The sequence below is a fragment of the Gopherus flavomarginatus genome, unplaced genomic scaffold (genome assembly GCF_025201925.1).
Source record: "Gopherus flavomarginatus isolate rGopFla2 unplaced genomic scaffold, rGopFla2.mat.asm mat_scaffold_74_arrow_ctg1, whole genome shotgun sequence".
NCBI classification, from domain to species: domain Eukaryota; kingdom Metazoa; phylum Chordata; order Testudines; family Testudinidae; genus Gopherus; species Gopherus flavomarginatus.
The window spans coordinates 650423-665643 of NW_026115153.1; positions in this window are offsets into that span (position 1 = coordinate 650423).

Sequence of the window (15221 nt, forward strand, 5' to 3'; positions counted from 1 at the left end):
CCCCAAAACCAGCTCCAGGGACCAAAACCCTAGGGGCCACAACACCAGCTCCAGGGGCCCAACCCCTGAGCGCCCGAACCATAGCTCCAGGGGCCCAACCCCTGAGTGCCCGAACCATCGCTCCAGGGGCCCAACCCCTGGGGGCCCCAAGACCAGCTCCAGGGGTCCAAACCCTGAGCGCCAAAACCATAGCTCCAGGGGCCAAACCCCTGGGGGCCCGAACCATAGCTCCAGGGGCCCAACCCCTGGGGGCCCCAACACCAGCTCCAGGGGCCCAACCCCTGAGCGCCCGAACCATAGCTCCAGGGGCCCAACCCCTGGGGGCCCCAACACGAGCTCCAGGGGCCCAACCCCTGAGCACCCGAACCATAGCTCCAGGGACCCAACCCCTGAGCGCCCGAACCATAGCTCCATGGGCCCAACCCCTGGGGGCCTCCACACCAGCTCCAGGGGCCAAACCACTGGGGGCCCGAACACCAGCTCCAAAGGCCCAACCCCTGAGCGCCCGAACCATAGCTCCAGGGGCCCAAACGTTGGGGGCCCCAACACCAGCTCCATGGGCCCAACAACTGAGCTCCCGAACCATAGCTTCAGGGGCCCAACCCCTGGGGCCCCCAACACCAGTTCCAGGGGCGCAACAACTGCGGGCCCCAACACCAGCTCCAGGGGCCCAACCCCTGAGCGCCTGAACCATAGCTCCATGTGCCCAACCCCCAGGGGCCCCAACACCAGCTCCAGGGCCCCAACCCTTGAGCTCCCGAACTATAGCTCCAGGGGCCAAACCCCTGGGGCCCCCAACACCAGCTCCAGGGGCCCAACCCCTGAGCGCCTGAACCATAGCTCCCTGTGCCCAACCCCCAGGGGCCCCAACACCAGCTCCAGGGGTCCAACCCCTGAGCGCCCGAACCATAGCTCCAGGGGCCCAACCCCTGAGCGCCCGAACCATAGCTCCAGGGGCCCAACCCCTGGGGGCCCCAAGACCAGCTGCAGGGGTCCAAACCCTGAGCGCCAAAACCATAGCTCCAGGGGCCAAACCCCTGGGGGCCCGAACCATAGCTCCAGGGGCCCAACCCCTGGGGGCCCCAACACCAGCTCCAGGGGCCCAACCCCTGAGCGCCCGAACCATAGCTCCAGGGGCCCAACCCCTGAGCACCCGAACCATAGCTCCAGGGGCCCAACCCCTGAGCGCCCGAACCATAGCTCCAGGGGCCCAACCCCTAGGGCCCCAACACCAGCTCCAGGCGCCCAACCCCTGAGCCCCCAAACCATAGCTAAAGGGTCCCAACCCCTGGGGGCCCCAACACCAGCTCCAGGGGCCAACTCCTGAGCGCCCGAACCATAGCTCCAGGGGCCCAACCCCTGAGCACCCGAACCATAGCTCCAGGGGCCCAACCCCTGAGCGCCCAAACCATAGCTAAAGGGGCCCAACCCCTGGGAGCCCCAACACCAGCTCCAGGGGCCAACTCCTGAGCGCCAGAACCATAGCTCCAGGGGCCCAAACCCTGGGAGCCCCAAAACCAGCTCCAGGGGCCCAACCCCTGGGGGCCACAACACCAGCTCCAGGGGCCCAACCCCTGAGAGCCCGATTCATAGCTCCAGCGGCCCAACCCCTGAGCGCCCGAACTATAGCTCCAGGGCCCCAACCCTTGAGCGCCCGAACCATAGCTCCAGGGGCCAAACCTCTGGGTGACCGAACAACAGCTCCAGGGCCCAACCCCTGAGCGCCCGATTCATAGCTCCAGGGGCCCAACCCCTGAGCGCCCGAACCATAGCTCCAGGGGCCCTACCCCTTGGGGCCCCAAAACCAGCTCCAGGGACCAAAACCCTAGGGGCCACAACACCAGCTCCAGGGGCCCAACCCCTGAGCGCCCGAAGCATAGCTCCAGGGGCCCAACCCCTGAGTGCCCGAACCATCGCTCCAGGGGCCCAACCCCTGGGGACCCCAAGACCAGCTCCAGGGGTCCAAACCCTGAGCGCCAAAACCATAGCTCCAGGGGCCAAACCCCTGGGGGCCCGAACCATAGCTCCAGGGGCCCAACCCCTGGGGGCCCCAACACCAGCTCCAGGGGCCCAACCCCTGAGCGCCCGAACCATAGCTCCAGGGGCCCAACCCCTGGGGGCCCCAACACCAGCTCCAGGGGCCCAACCCCTGAGCACCCGAACCATAGCTCCAGGGGCCCAACCCCTGAGCGCCCAAACCATAGCTAAAGGGGCCCAACCCCTGGGGGCCCCAACACCAGCTCCAGGGGCCAACTCCTGAGCGCCCGAACCATAGCTCCAGGGGCCCAAACCCTGGGAGCCCCAAAACCAGCTCCAGGGGCGCAATCCCTGGGGGCCCCAAAACCAGCTCCAGGGGCCCAACCCCTGGGGGCCTCAACACCAGCTCCAGGGGCCCAACCCCTTAGCGCCCGAACCATAGCTCCAGGGGCCCAAACCCTGGGGGCCCCAACACCAGCTCCAGGGGCCCAACCCCTTAGAGCCCGAACCTTAGCTCCAGGGGCCCAACCCCTGAGCGCCCGAACCATAGCTCCAGGGGCCCAACCCCTGGCGGCCCCAACACCAGCTCCAGGGGCCCAACCCCTGAGCGAACGAACCATAGCTCCAGGGACCCAACCCCTGAGGGCCTCAACACCAGCTCCAGGGGCCTATCCCCTGGGGGACCCAACACCAGCTCCAGGTTCCCAACCCATGAGCGCCCGAACCATAGCTCCAGGGTCCCAACCCCTGGGGGCCCCAACACCAGCTCCAGGGGCCCAACCCCTCGTGGCTCCAACACGAGCTCCATCGGCCCAACAACTGAGCACCCGAACCATAGCTCCAGGGGCCCAACCCCTGAGCGCCCAAACCAGAGCTCCAGAGGCCCAACCCCTGGGGGCCCCAACACTAGCTCCAGGGGCCCAACCCCTGGGGGCCCTAACAACAGCTCCAGGGGCCCAACCACTGGAGGCCCGAACGATAGCTCCAGGGGCCCAACCCCTGGGGGCCCCAACAGCAGCTCCTGGGGCCCAACCCCTGTGCGCCCAAACCATAGCAACAGGGGCCCAACCCCTGAGTGCCCGAACCATAGCTCCAGGGGCCGAACCCCTGGGGGCCCCAACACCAGCTCCAGGTGCCCAACCCCTGGGGGCCACAACACCAGCTCCAAGGGCCCAACCCCTGAGACCCCGATTCATAGCTCCAGGGGCCCAACCCCTGAGCGCCCGAACCATAGCTCCAGGGCCCCAACCCTTGAGCGCCCGAACCATAGCTCCAGGGGCCAAACCCCTGGGGGCCCGAACCATAGCTCCAGGGGCCCAACCCCTGGGGGCCGCAACACCAGCTCCAGGGCCCAACCCCTGAGCCCCCGAACCATAGCTCCAGGGGCCCAACCCCTGGGGGCCCCAACAGCATCTCCAGGGGCCCAACCCCTGGGGGCCCCAACACCAGCTCCAGGGTCCCAACCCCTGAGCGCCCGAACCATAGCTCCAGGGGCCCAACCCCTGGTGGCCCCAACACCAGCTCCAGGGGCCCAACCCCTGAGCGCCCGAACCATAGCTCCAGGGGCCCAACCCCTAGGGCCCCAACACCAGCTCCAGGCGCCCAACCCCTGAGCGCCCAAACCATAGCTAAAGGGGCCCAACCCCTGGGGGCCCCAACACCAGCTCCAGGGGCCCAACTCCTGAGCGCCCGAACCATAGCTGCAGGGGCCCAACCCCTGGGAGCCCCAAAACCAGCTCCAGGGGCCCAACCCCTGGGGGCCCCAACACCAGCGCCAGGGGCGCAACCCCTGGGGGCCCCAAAACCAGCTCCAGGGGCCCAACCCCTGGGGGCCCCAACACCAGCTCCAGGGGCCCAACCCCTTAGCGCCCGAACCATAGCTCCAGGGGCCCAACCCCTAGGGGCCCCAACAGCATCTCCAGGGGCCCAACCCCTGGGGGCCCCAACACCAGCTCCAGGGGCCCAACCCCTTAGAGCCCGAACCATAGCTCCAGGGGCCCAACCCCTGAGCGCCCGAACCATAGCTCTAGGGGCCCAACCCCTGGTGGCCCCAACACCAGCTCCAGAGGCCCAACCCCTGGGGGCCCCAACACCACCCCGGGGGCCCAACCCCTGAGCGCGCGAACCATAGCTCCAGGGGCCCAATCCCTGAGCGCCCGAACCATAGCTCCAGGGGCCCAAATCATGGGGGCCCCAACACCAGTTCCAGGGGTCCAACCCCTGGGGGCCCCAACACCATCTCCAGAGGCCCAACCCCTGAGCGCCCGAACCATAGCTCCAGGGGCCCAACCCCTGGGGGCCCCAACACAAGCTCCAGGGGCCCAATCCCTGAGCGCCCGAGCCATAGCTCCAGGGGCCCAACCCCTGAGCGCCCGAACCATAGCTCCAGGGGCCCAACCCCTGGGGGCCCCAACACCAGCTCCAGGTGCCCAACCCCTGAGCGCCCTAACCATAGCTCCAGGGGCCCTACCCCTGGGTGCCCCAACACTAGCTCCAGGGGCCCAACCTCTGAGCGCCCGAAGCATAGCTCCAGGGGCCCAACCCCTGGGGGCCCCAAAACCAGCTCCAGAGGCCCAACCCCTGGGGGCCCCAACACCAGCTCTAGGGGCCCAACCCCTGGGGGCCCCAAAACCAGCTCCAGGGGCCCAACCCCTGGGGGCCCCAACATCAGCTCCAGGGACCCAACCCCTGGGCGCCCGAACCATAGCTCAGCTGCAGCGTCACAGGAGGCGGCGAACAGAGCGGCTAACAGGGGAGTTTCAGTGGGAGTGCTGTTGGAGGAGCAGGTTTTTGTGGTTTGTGTAGTTTGTGTGTGAGTGAGTGTGTGTGCAGGCTGCTAGGGGCTGTGTGCTGAGAGCGAGGCTGAGCCCTGAGTTGGGGGCGGGGCTTACCTGATTAGGGGTCCTATATAAGGAGCCAGGCACTCAGGCAGCGGCACAGTCAGCTGCAGCGGCACAGGAGGCGGCGAACAGAGCGGCTAACAGGGGAGTTTCAGTGGGAGTTTGCAGGGGAGACCAAGGCAGAGGAACCGGGAAGGCAGACCAGGGAAGAGGCAGCCCTGCACTTGCTGGTGGCCTGCGGTGCGGTGTGAGCTGTGGATTGCCAGGCACAGAGTTGCAGCGCTACGATGGAGGCAGAGGCAGCAGGTGCAGACACACTGAGGATGACTGGGTGCAGCAGCTGCGGCATGTACATGGTCCTAGAGGGAGCACCTGAAAGGAGTTTCATCTGCATGAAGTGCCGCCTGATAGAGCTGCTGGAGGAAAAGGTAAGGGGACTGGAGATGCAAGTGGAAACTCTGGCTGAGTTTAGAAGGGGATTTGAGCAGATGATGGAACACAGACATGATGAGGCACAGGGGACAAGCTCAGGCGAGTGGTCAAAAGCAGGACCTAAGGACTCTGAGGAGGGACTGCTGGGTGAGGAAAGTGGACGGTGGAAGCATGTCACTAGGAGAACCAGACAGAGGATAAGACGCGCCAGCGATGGACAAATAGAACTCAGGAATAGGTTTGCTGAGTTGGGAAATGAAGATGGAACACAGCAGGCTGCTGAAGGAGAAAGGGCAAGGAAGAAGAGGCAAGCAGCTAGTCCTGCAGATGGAGGGGAGCAGTCAGTGGAGGCAACATCAAGTACGAGCCCTAGGAGGATTGTGAGGGCGAATACAAATCGGGAGGAATCACAGCCAGCTGCTGTGGGGGATAGACCAGAGAATCGCATTGTCACCAGGAAAAGGCAAGTCTACGTGATTGGAGACTCTTTACTGAGAAGAGTAGACAGGCCTGTAACTAGACCTGATCGGGAGAACAGAAGAGTGTGCTGTCTGCCGGGGGCTAAGATACTGGATGTGGACTTGAGCCTGAATACGATCTTAGCGGGAGCGGGAAAAAATCCGTTGATTATCCTTCATGTGGGAACGAACGACACGGCTAGTTACTCACTGGACTGTATCAAGGAGGACTATGTCAGACTGGGGAAGAGGCTTAAAGACATCGAGGCTCAGGTGATCTTCAGTGGGATTCTGCCGGTTCCTAGAGCGGGGCGACGAAGGAGTGACAAGATTATGGCGATCAACAGATGGCTCAGGGAGTGGTGTTATAAGGAGGGCTTTGGGATGTACGGTCACTGGGAAGCATTTACGGATAGACGACTGTTTGCTCAGGATGGACTTCATCTCAGCAAGGAGGGAAATAGAATTCTAGGATGGAGGCTCGCCGACCTCATCAAGAGGGCTTTAAACTAGAAAGTTGGGGGAGATGGTTGGGAAATGTTCGGGAGATCTCCACGCCAGAATATAACCTGGAAAGGGAAGTAAACAAAGTGAGCGGGGATACCCTTGCGGCCCCAAAATTTGATCCAAGGAGGAATAGTGGAGTAGAAACCAGAGTAACGGGTGATGCTGGTGGTAGAAAGTTTGTGCACGACGGGGGAAAGAATGTCACTGACGCCAAACGCCGAAAATTAAAAGGTTTGTACACTAATGCGAGGAGCCTAGGTAACAAGATGGAGGAACTGGAGTTACTCGTGCAGGAAGTGAAGCCGGATATTATAGGGATTACCGAAACCTGGTGGAATAGTACTCATGACTGGAGCACGGGTATTGAAGGCTATGTGCTGTTCAGAAAAGACAGGAAGAAAGGCAAAGTTGGTGGAGTAGCCTTGTACATCAATGATGAAATTAAATGTAGCGAAATAAGATGCGATGGAATGGATAAGACAGAGTCCGTCTGGGCAAAAATCACGCTGGGTAAAAAAGCAACTAGAGCTTCCCCTGAGATAGTGCTTGGGGTGTGCTACAGACCACCGGGATCGGATTGGGATATGGATAGAGACCTCTTTAATGTCTTTAATGAAGTAAACACAAAGGGGAAATGTGTGATTATGGGGGACTTCAACTTCCCGGATATAGACTGGAGGACGAGTACTTGCACGAATAATAGGGGTCAGATTTTTCTGGATGTGATAGCAGATGGATTTCTTCATCAAGTAGTTGAAGCACCTACGAGAGGGGATGCCATTTTAGACTTGGTGTTGGTGAGCAGTGAGGACCTCGAAGAATAAATGGTGGTAGGGGACAACCTTGGTTCGAGTGATCATGAGCTGATTCCGTTCAAACTAGATGGAAGGATAAACAAATGTAGATCTGCGATTAGGGTTTTTGACTTCTCGAGGGCTAATTTTAAAGAGTTAAGGAAATTAGTTAGGGAAGTGGATTGGACGGAGGAATTAGTGGATTTAAATGTGGAGGAGGCCTGGAATTACTTTAAGTCACAGCTGCAGAGACTGTCGGAAGCCTGCATCCCGAGAAAGGGGAAAAGAACCATGGGCAGGAGTTGTAGGCCAAACTGGATGAGCAAGCAACTCAGAGAGGGGATTAGACAAAAGCAGAAAGCTTACAGGGAGTGGAAGGAAGGCAGGATCAGTAAAGAAAGCTATCTTGCTGAGGTCAGAACATGTAGGGATAAAGTGAGGAAGGCTAAAAGCCGCATTGAACTGGAACTTGCAAAGGGAATCAAAACCAATAGTAAAAGGTTCTACAGCCACATAAATAAGAAGAAAACAAAGAAAGAAGAAGTGGGGCCGCTATACACTGAGGATGGAATGGAGGTTAAGGATAACCTAGGCATGGCCCAACATCTAAACAAGTACTTTGCCTCGGTTTTTAATAAGACTAGTGAGGAACCTTGCGATGATGGAGGGATGATAAACGGGAATGTGGATATGGAAGTGGATATTACTGCAACTGAGGTAGAGGCCGTACTTGAACAGCTCGATGGGACGAAGTCGGAGGGCCCGGACAATCTCCACCCGAGGATATTAATGGAACTGGCGCGTGAAATTGCGAGCCCGTTAGCGAGAATTTTTAAGCAATCGATAAACTCGGGTGTTGTGCCGTATGACTGGAGGATTGCTAATGTAGTTCCTATTTTTAAGAAAGGGAATAAGAGTGATCCGGGTAATTATAGGCCTGTTAGCTTGACGTCTGTAGTATGTAAGGTCTTGGAAAAAATTTTAAGGGAGAAAGTCGTTAAGGACATAGAGGTCAATGGTAATTGTGACGAATTGCAACACGGATTTACTAAAGGTAGATCGTGCCAAACCAATCTGATCTCCTTCTTTGAGAAGGTGACGGATTACTTAGATAAAGGAAATGCGGTAGATATAATTTACCTAGATTTCAGTAAGGCGTTCGACACGGTTCCGCACAGGGAGCTGTTAGTTAAATTGGAAAAGCTGGGAGTGAATATGAAAGTTGTAAGGTGGATAAGGAACTGGTTAAAGGGGAGACTCCAGAGGGTTGTATTGAAAGGTGAACTGTCGGACTGGAAGGAGGTCACCAGTGGAGTCCCTCAAGGATCGGTTTTGGGACCGATCTTATTTAACCTTTTTATTACTGACCTTGGCACAAAGAGCGGGAATGTGCTAATAAAGTTTGCGGATGACACGAAGCTGGGGGGTATTGCTAACACGGAGAAGGACAGGGATACTATTCAGGAAGATCTGAACCACCTTGTAAACTGGAGTAATAGAAATAGGATGAAATACAATAGTGAAAAGTGCAAGGTCATGCATTTAGGAATTAATAATAAGAATTTGGGATATACGCTGGGGGTGCACCAGTTGGAAGCGACGGAGGAAGAGAAGGACCTTGGGGTACTGGTTGATAGCAGGATGACTATGAGTCGCCAATGTGATACGGCTGTTAAAAAAGCAAATGCGATTTTGGGATGCATCAGGCGGGGTATTTCCTGCAAGGATAAGGATGTGTTAGTACCGTTGTATACGGCGTTGGTGAGACCCCATCTGGAATACTGTGTGCAGTTCTGGTGTCCCATGTTCAAGAAGGATGAATTCAAATTGGAACAGGTTCAGAGACGGGCTACGAGGATGATCCGAGGAATGGAAAAACTGCCTTATGAAAGGAGACTCAAAGAGCTTAGCTTGTTTAGCCTGGCCAAAAGAAGGCTGAGGGGGGATATGCTCGCCCTATATAAATATATCAAGGGGGTTAACGTTAGGGAGGGAGAGGAATTATTTAAGTTTAGTACTAATGTAGCCACGAGGACAAATGGGTATAAACTGGATATTAGGAAGTTTAGACTTGAAATTAGACGAAGGTTTCTGACCATTAGGGGAGTGAAGTTCTGGAATAGCCTTCCGAGGGAAGTAGTAGGGGCAAAAGACTTTCCTGGCTTTAAGACAAAGCTTGATAAGTATATGGAGGGGATGTTATGATAGGATCGTTAATTTGGGCAATTGATCTTGAATTACCACCAGACAGGTCTGCTCAATGGTCTGCGGGGAGATGTTGCATGCGATGGGTACTGAGTTGCTGCGGAGAATTCCTTCTTGGGTGCTGGCTGGTGACTCTTGCCCACATGCTCAGGGTTTAGCTGATCGCCATATTTGGGGTCGGGAAGGAATTTTCCTCCAGGGCGGATTGGCAGGTGCCCTGGAGGTTTTTCGCCTTCCCCTGAAGCGTGGGGCACGGGTCGCTTGCTGGTGGAGTCTCTGCAGCTCAAGGTCTTCAAACCATTTTTGAGGATTTCAATAACTCGGTCCTGGGATGGGGGCTGTTATAAAATTGGATGGGTGGGGTTCTGTGGCCTACCTTCTGCAGGAGGTCAGATTAGATGATCAGATTGGTCCCTTCTGACCTATGAGTCTATGAGTCTATGAGCTCCAGGGTCCCAACTCCTGGGGGCCCCAAAACCAGCTACAGGGGCCCAACCCCTGGGGACCCCAACACCAGCTCCAGGGGCACAACCCCTGGGGGCCCCAATACCAGCTCCAGGGTCACAACCCCTGACCCCCGAACCATAGCTCCAGGGGCCCAACCCCTGAGCGCCCGAACCATAGTTCCAGGGGCCCAACCACTGGGGGCCCCAACACCAGCTCCAGGGACCCAACCCCTAAGCGCCAGTACCGTAGCTCCAGGGACCCAACCCCTGGGGGCCCCAACACCAGCTCCAGGGGCCCAACCCCTGAGCACCCGAACCATAGCTCCAGGGGCCCAACCCCTGAGTGCCCGAACCATAGCTCAAGGGGCCCAACCCCTGGGGGCCCCAACACCAGCTCCAGGGGCCCAACCCCTGAGCGCCTGAACCATAGCTCCAGGGGCCCAACCCCTCGGGGTCCCAACACCTGCAACAGGGGCCGAACCCCTGAGCGCCCGAACCATAGCTCCAGGGGCCCAACCCCTAGGGGATCCAACACGAGCTCCAGGGGCCCAAACCCTAGGGGCCCCAACACCAGCTCCAGGGCCCCAACACCTAGGGGCCCCAACAAGAGCTCCAGGGGCCCAACCCCTGGGTCCCCCAGAACCAGCTCCAGGGGCCCAACCCCTGGGGGCCCCAACACCAGCTCCAGGGACCCAACCCCTGAGCGCTCTAACCATAGCTCTAGGGGCCCAACAACTTGGCGCCCCAACACCAGCTCCAGGGGCCCAACCCCTGAGCGCCTGAACCATAGTTCCAGGGGCCCAACCCCTGGGGGCCCCAACACCACCTCCAGGGGCCCAAGCCCTGGGGGCCCCAAAACCAGCTTCAGGGGCCCAACCCCTGGGGGCCCCAACACCAGCTCCAGGGGCCCTACCCCTGGGGGCCCCAAAACCAGCTCCAGGGGCCGAACCCCTGGGGGCCAAAACACCAGCTCTAGGGGCCCAACCCCTGGGTGCTCGAACCATAGGTCCAGGGGCCCAACCCCTGGGGCCCCAACATCAGCTCCAGGGGCCCAACCCCTGGGGGCCCCAACACCAGCTTCAGGGGCCCAACCTCTGGGGGCCTCAACACCAGCTCCAAACGCCCAACCCCTGAGCGCCCGAGCCATAGCTCCAGGGGCCCAAACCTTGGGGGCCCCAACACCAGCTCCAGGGGCCCAACCCCTGAGCGCCCGAACCATAGCTCCAGGGGCCCAACCCCTGGGTGCCCGATCCAGAGCTCCAGGGGCCCAATCCCTGGGGGCCCCAACATCAGCTCCAGGGGCCCAACCCCTGGGGGCCCCAACACCAGCTCCAGGGGCCCAACACCTGAGTGCCCGAACCATAGCTCCAGGGGCCCTACCCCTGGGGGCCCCAACACCAGCTCCAGGGGCCCAACCTCTGAGCGCCCGAAGCATAGCTCCAGGGGCCCAACCCCTGGGGGCCCAAACACCAACTCCAGGGGCCCAACCCCTGAGCGTCCGAACAATAGCTCCAGGGGCCCAACCTCTGAGCGCCCGAACCATAGCTCCAGGGGCCAAACCCCTGGGGGCCCAAAAACAAACTCCAGAGGCCCAACCCCTGGGGGCCCCAACACCAGCTCTAGGGGCCCAACCCCTGGGGTCCCAAAACCAGTTCCAGGAGCCCAACCCCTGGGGGCCCCAACCCCAGCTCCAGGGGACCGACCCCTGGGCGTCCGAACCATAGCTCCAGGGGCCCAACTCCTGGGGGCCCCAAAACCAGCTCCATGGGCCCAAACCCTGGGGGACCCAACACCAGCTCCAGGGGCCCAACCCCAGGGGGCCCGATCCATAGCTCCAAGGGCACAACCCCTGGGGACCCGAACCATAGCTCCAGGGGCCCAACCCCTGAGCGCCCGAACCATAGCTAAAGGGGCCCAACCCCTGAGCGCCCGAACCATAGCTCTAGGGGCCAAACCCCTGGTGGCCCCAACACCAGCTCCAGGGGCCCAACCCCTGGGGGCCCCAACACCAGCTCCTTGGGCCCAACCCCTGAGCGCACGAACCATAGCTCCAGGGGCCCAACCCCTGGGGGCCCCAACACCAGCTCCAGGGGCCCAACCCCTAAGCGCCCGAACCATAGCTCCAGGGGCCCAACCCCTGGGGGGACCAACACCAGCTCCAGGGGCCCAACCCCTGAGCGCCCGAACCATAGCTAAAGGGGCCCAACCCCTCGGGGCCCCAACATCTGCTCCAGGGGCCGAACCCCTGAGCGCCCGAACCATAGCTCCAGGGGCCCAACCCCTAGGGGCCCCAACACGAGCTCCAGGGGCCCAACCCCTAGGGGCCCCAACACCAGCTCCACGGACCCAACCCCTGGGCGCCCGAACCATAGCTCCAGGGGTCCAACATCTGGGGGCCCCAACACCAGCTCCAGGGGCCCAACCGCTGAGCGCTCTAACCATAGCTCTAGGGGCCCAACCCCTTGGCGCCCCAACACCAGCTCCAGGGGCCCAACCCCTGAGCGCCCGAACTATAGCAACAGGGGCCCAACCCCTGAGCGCCCGAACCATAGCTCTAGGGGCCCAACCCCTGGGGGCCCCAACTCCAGCTCCAGGGGCCCAACCCATGGGGGCCCCAAAACCAGCTTCAGGGGCCCAACCCCTGGGGGCCCCAACACCAGCTCCAGGGGCTCTACCCCTGGGGGCCCCAAAACCAGCTCCAGGGGCCCAACCCCTGGGGGACAAAACACCAGCTCCAGGGGCCCAACCCCTGGGTGCTCGAACAATAGGTCCATTGGCCCAACCCCTGGGGGCACGAACATCAGCTCCAGGGGCCCAACCCCTGGGGGCCCCAACACTAGCTTCAGGGGCCCAACCCCTGGGAGCCTCAACACCAGCTCCAAGCGCCCAACCCCTGAGCGCAGGAGCCATAGCTCCAGGGGCCCAACCCTTGGGGGCCCCAACCCGAGCTCCAGGGGCCCAACCCCTGATCGCCCGAACCATAGCTCCAGGAGCCCAACCAATGGGGGCCCCAACACCAGCTCCAGGGGCCCAACCCCTGGGAATCCCAACACCAGCTTCAGGGGCGCAACCCCTGGGGGCCCCAAAACCATCTCCAGGGGCCCAACCCCAGGGGGCTAAAACACCAGCTCCAGTGGCCCAACCCCTGAGCGCTCGAACCATAGTTCCAGGGACCCAACCCCTGAGCGCCCGAACCATAGCTCCAGGGGCACAGCCCCTGGGGGTCCCAACACCAGCTCCAGGGGCGCAACCCCTGGGGGCTCCAAAAGCAGCTTCAGGGGCCCAACCCCTGGGGGACCCAACACCAGCTCCAGGTTCCCAACCCCTGAGCGCCCGATCCATAGCTCCATAAGCCCAACCCCTGGGGGCCCCAACACCAGCTCCAGAGGCCCAACCCCTATGTGTCTCAAATCCAGCTTCAGGGGCCCAACCCCTGAGCGCCCGAACCATAGCTCCAGGGGCATAACCAAAGGGGGCCCCAACACCAGCTCCACGGGCCCAACCCCTGGGGTCCCCATCACCAGCTCCAGGGGCCCAACCCCTGAGCGCCCGAACCATAGCTCCAGGGGCCCACCCACTGAGCGCCCGAACCATAGATCCAGGGACCAAACCCCTGGGGGCCCCAACACCAGCTCCAGAGGCACAAAGGCTAAGCGCCCGAACTATAGCTCCAGGGGCCCAACCCCTTGGGGCCCCAACACCAGCTCCAGGGGCCCAACCCCTTGGGGCCCCAACCATAGCTCCAGTGGCCGAACCCCTGGGGCCCCAACAAAAGCTCCAGTTGCCCAATCCCTTCGGGCCCGAACCATAGCTCCGGGGGCCCCAACACCAGCTCCAGGGGCCCAATCCCTGGGTGCCCGATCCAGAGCTCCAGGGGCCCAATCCCTGGGGGCCCCAATACCAGCTCCAGGGGCCCAAACCCTGACCATCCGAACCATAGCTCCAGGGGACCAACCCCTGGGGGCCCCAACACCAACTCCATGGGCCCAACCCCTAAGCGCCCGAACCATAGCTCCAGGGGCCCAACCCCCGAGCGCAGGAACCATAGCTCCAGGGGCCCAACCCCTGGGGGCCCCAACACCAGCTCCAGGGGCCCAACCCCTGAGCGCCCGAACAATAGCTCCAGGGGCCCAACCCCTCGGGGCCCCAACACCTGCTCCAGGGGCCGAACCCCTGAGCGCCCGAACCATAGCTCCAGGGGCCCAACCCCTAGGGGCCCCAACACGAACTCCAGGGGCTCAACCCCTAGGGGCCCCAACACCAGCTCCAGGGCTCCAACACCCAGGGGACCCAACAAGAGCTCCAGGGTCCCAACCCCTGGGTCCCCCAGAACCGGCTCCAGGGGCTCAACCCCTGGGGGCCCCAACACCAGCTCCAGGGCCCAACCCCTGGGGGCCCCAAAACCAACTTCAGGGGCCCAACCCCTGGGGGCCCCAACACCAGCTCCAGGGGCTCAACCCCTGTGGGCCTGAACCATAGCTCCAGGGGCCCAAACCCTGGTGGCCCCAACATCAGCTCTAGGGGCCCAATCCCTGGGGGCCCCAACACCAGCTCCAGGGGCCCAACCCCTGAGTCCCCGAACCATAGATCCAGGAGCCCTACCCCTGGGGGCCCCAACACCAGCTCCAGGGGCCCAACCTCTGAGCGCCCGAAGCATAGCTCCAGGGGCCAAACCCCTGGGGGCCCATAAACCAACTCCAGGGGCCCAACCCCTGAGCGGCCGAACCATAGCTCCAGGGGCCCAAACTCTGAGCGCCCGAACCATAGCTCCAGGGGCCCAACCCCTGGGGGCCCAAAAATAAACTCCAGAGGCCCATCCCCTGGGGGCCCCAACACCAGCTCAAGGGGCCCAACCCCTGGGGGCCCCAAAACCAGTTCCAGGGGTCCAACCCCTGGGGGCCCCAACCCCAGCTCCAGTGGCCCAACCCCTGGGCGCCCGAACCATAGCTCCAGGGGCCCAACTCCTGGGGACCCCAAAACCAGCTCCAGGGGCCCAACCCCTGGGGGACCCAACACCAGCTCCAGGGGCCCAACCCCTGGGGCCCCTACACCAGCTCCAGTTGCCCAACCCCTGAGCCCCCGAACCATAGCTCCAGGGGCCCAACCCCTGAGCGCCCGAACCATAGTTCCAGGGGCCCAACCACTGGGGGCCCCAAAACCAGCTCCAGTTACCCAACCCCTGTGCGCCCGTACCATAGCTCCAGGGACCCAACCACTAGGGCCCCAACACCAGCTCCAGGGGCCCAACCCCTGAGCGCCCGAACCATAGCTCCAGGGGCCCAACCCCTGAGCGCCTGAATCATAGCTCCAGGGGCCCAACCCCTGGGGGCCCCAACACCATCTCCAGGGGCCCAACCCCTGAGCGCCCGAACCATAGCTCCAGGGGCCCAACCCCTGGGGGCCCAAACACCTGCTCCAGGGGCCGAACCCCTGAGCACCCGAACCATAGCTCCAGGGGCCCAACACCTGGGGGCCCCAAAACCAGCTCCAGGGGCCCAACCCCTGAGCGCCCGATCCATAGCTCCAGAAGCCCAACCCCTGGGGGCGCCAACACCAGCTCCA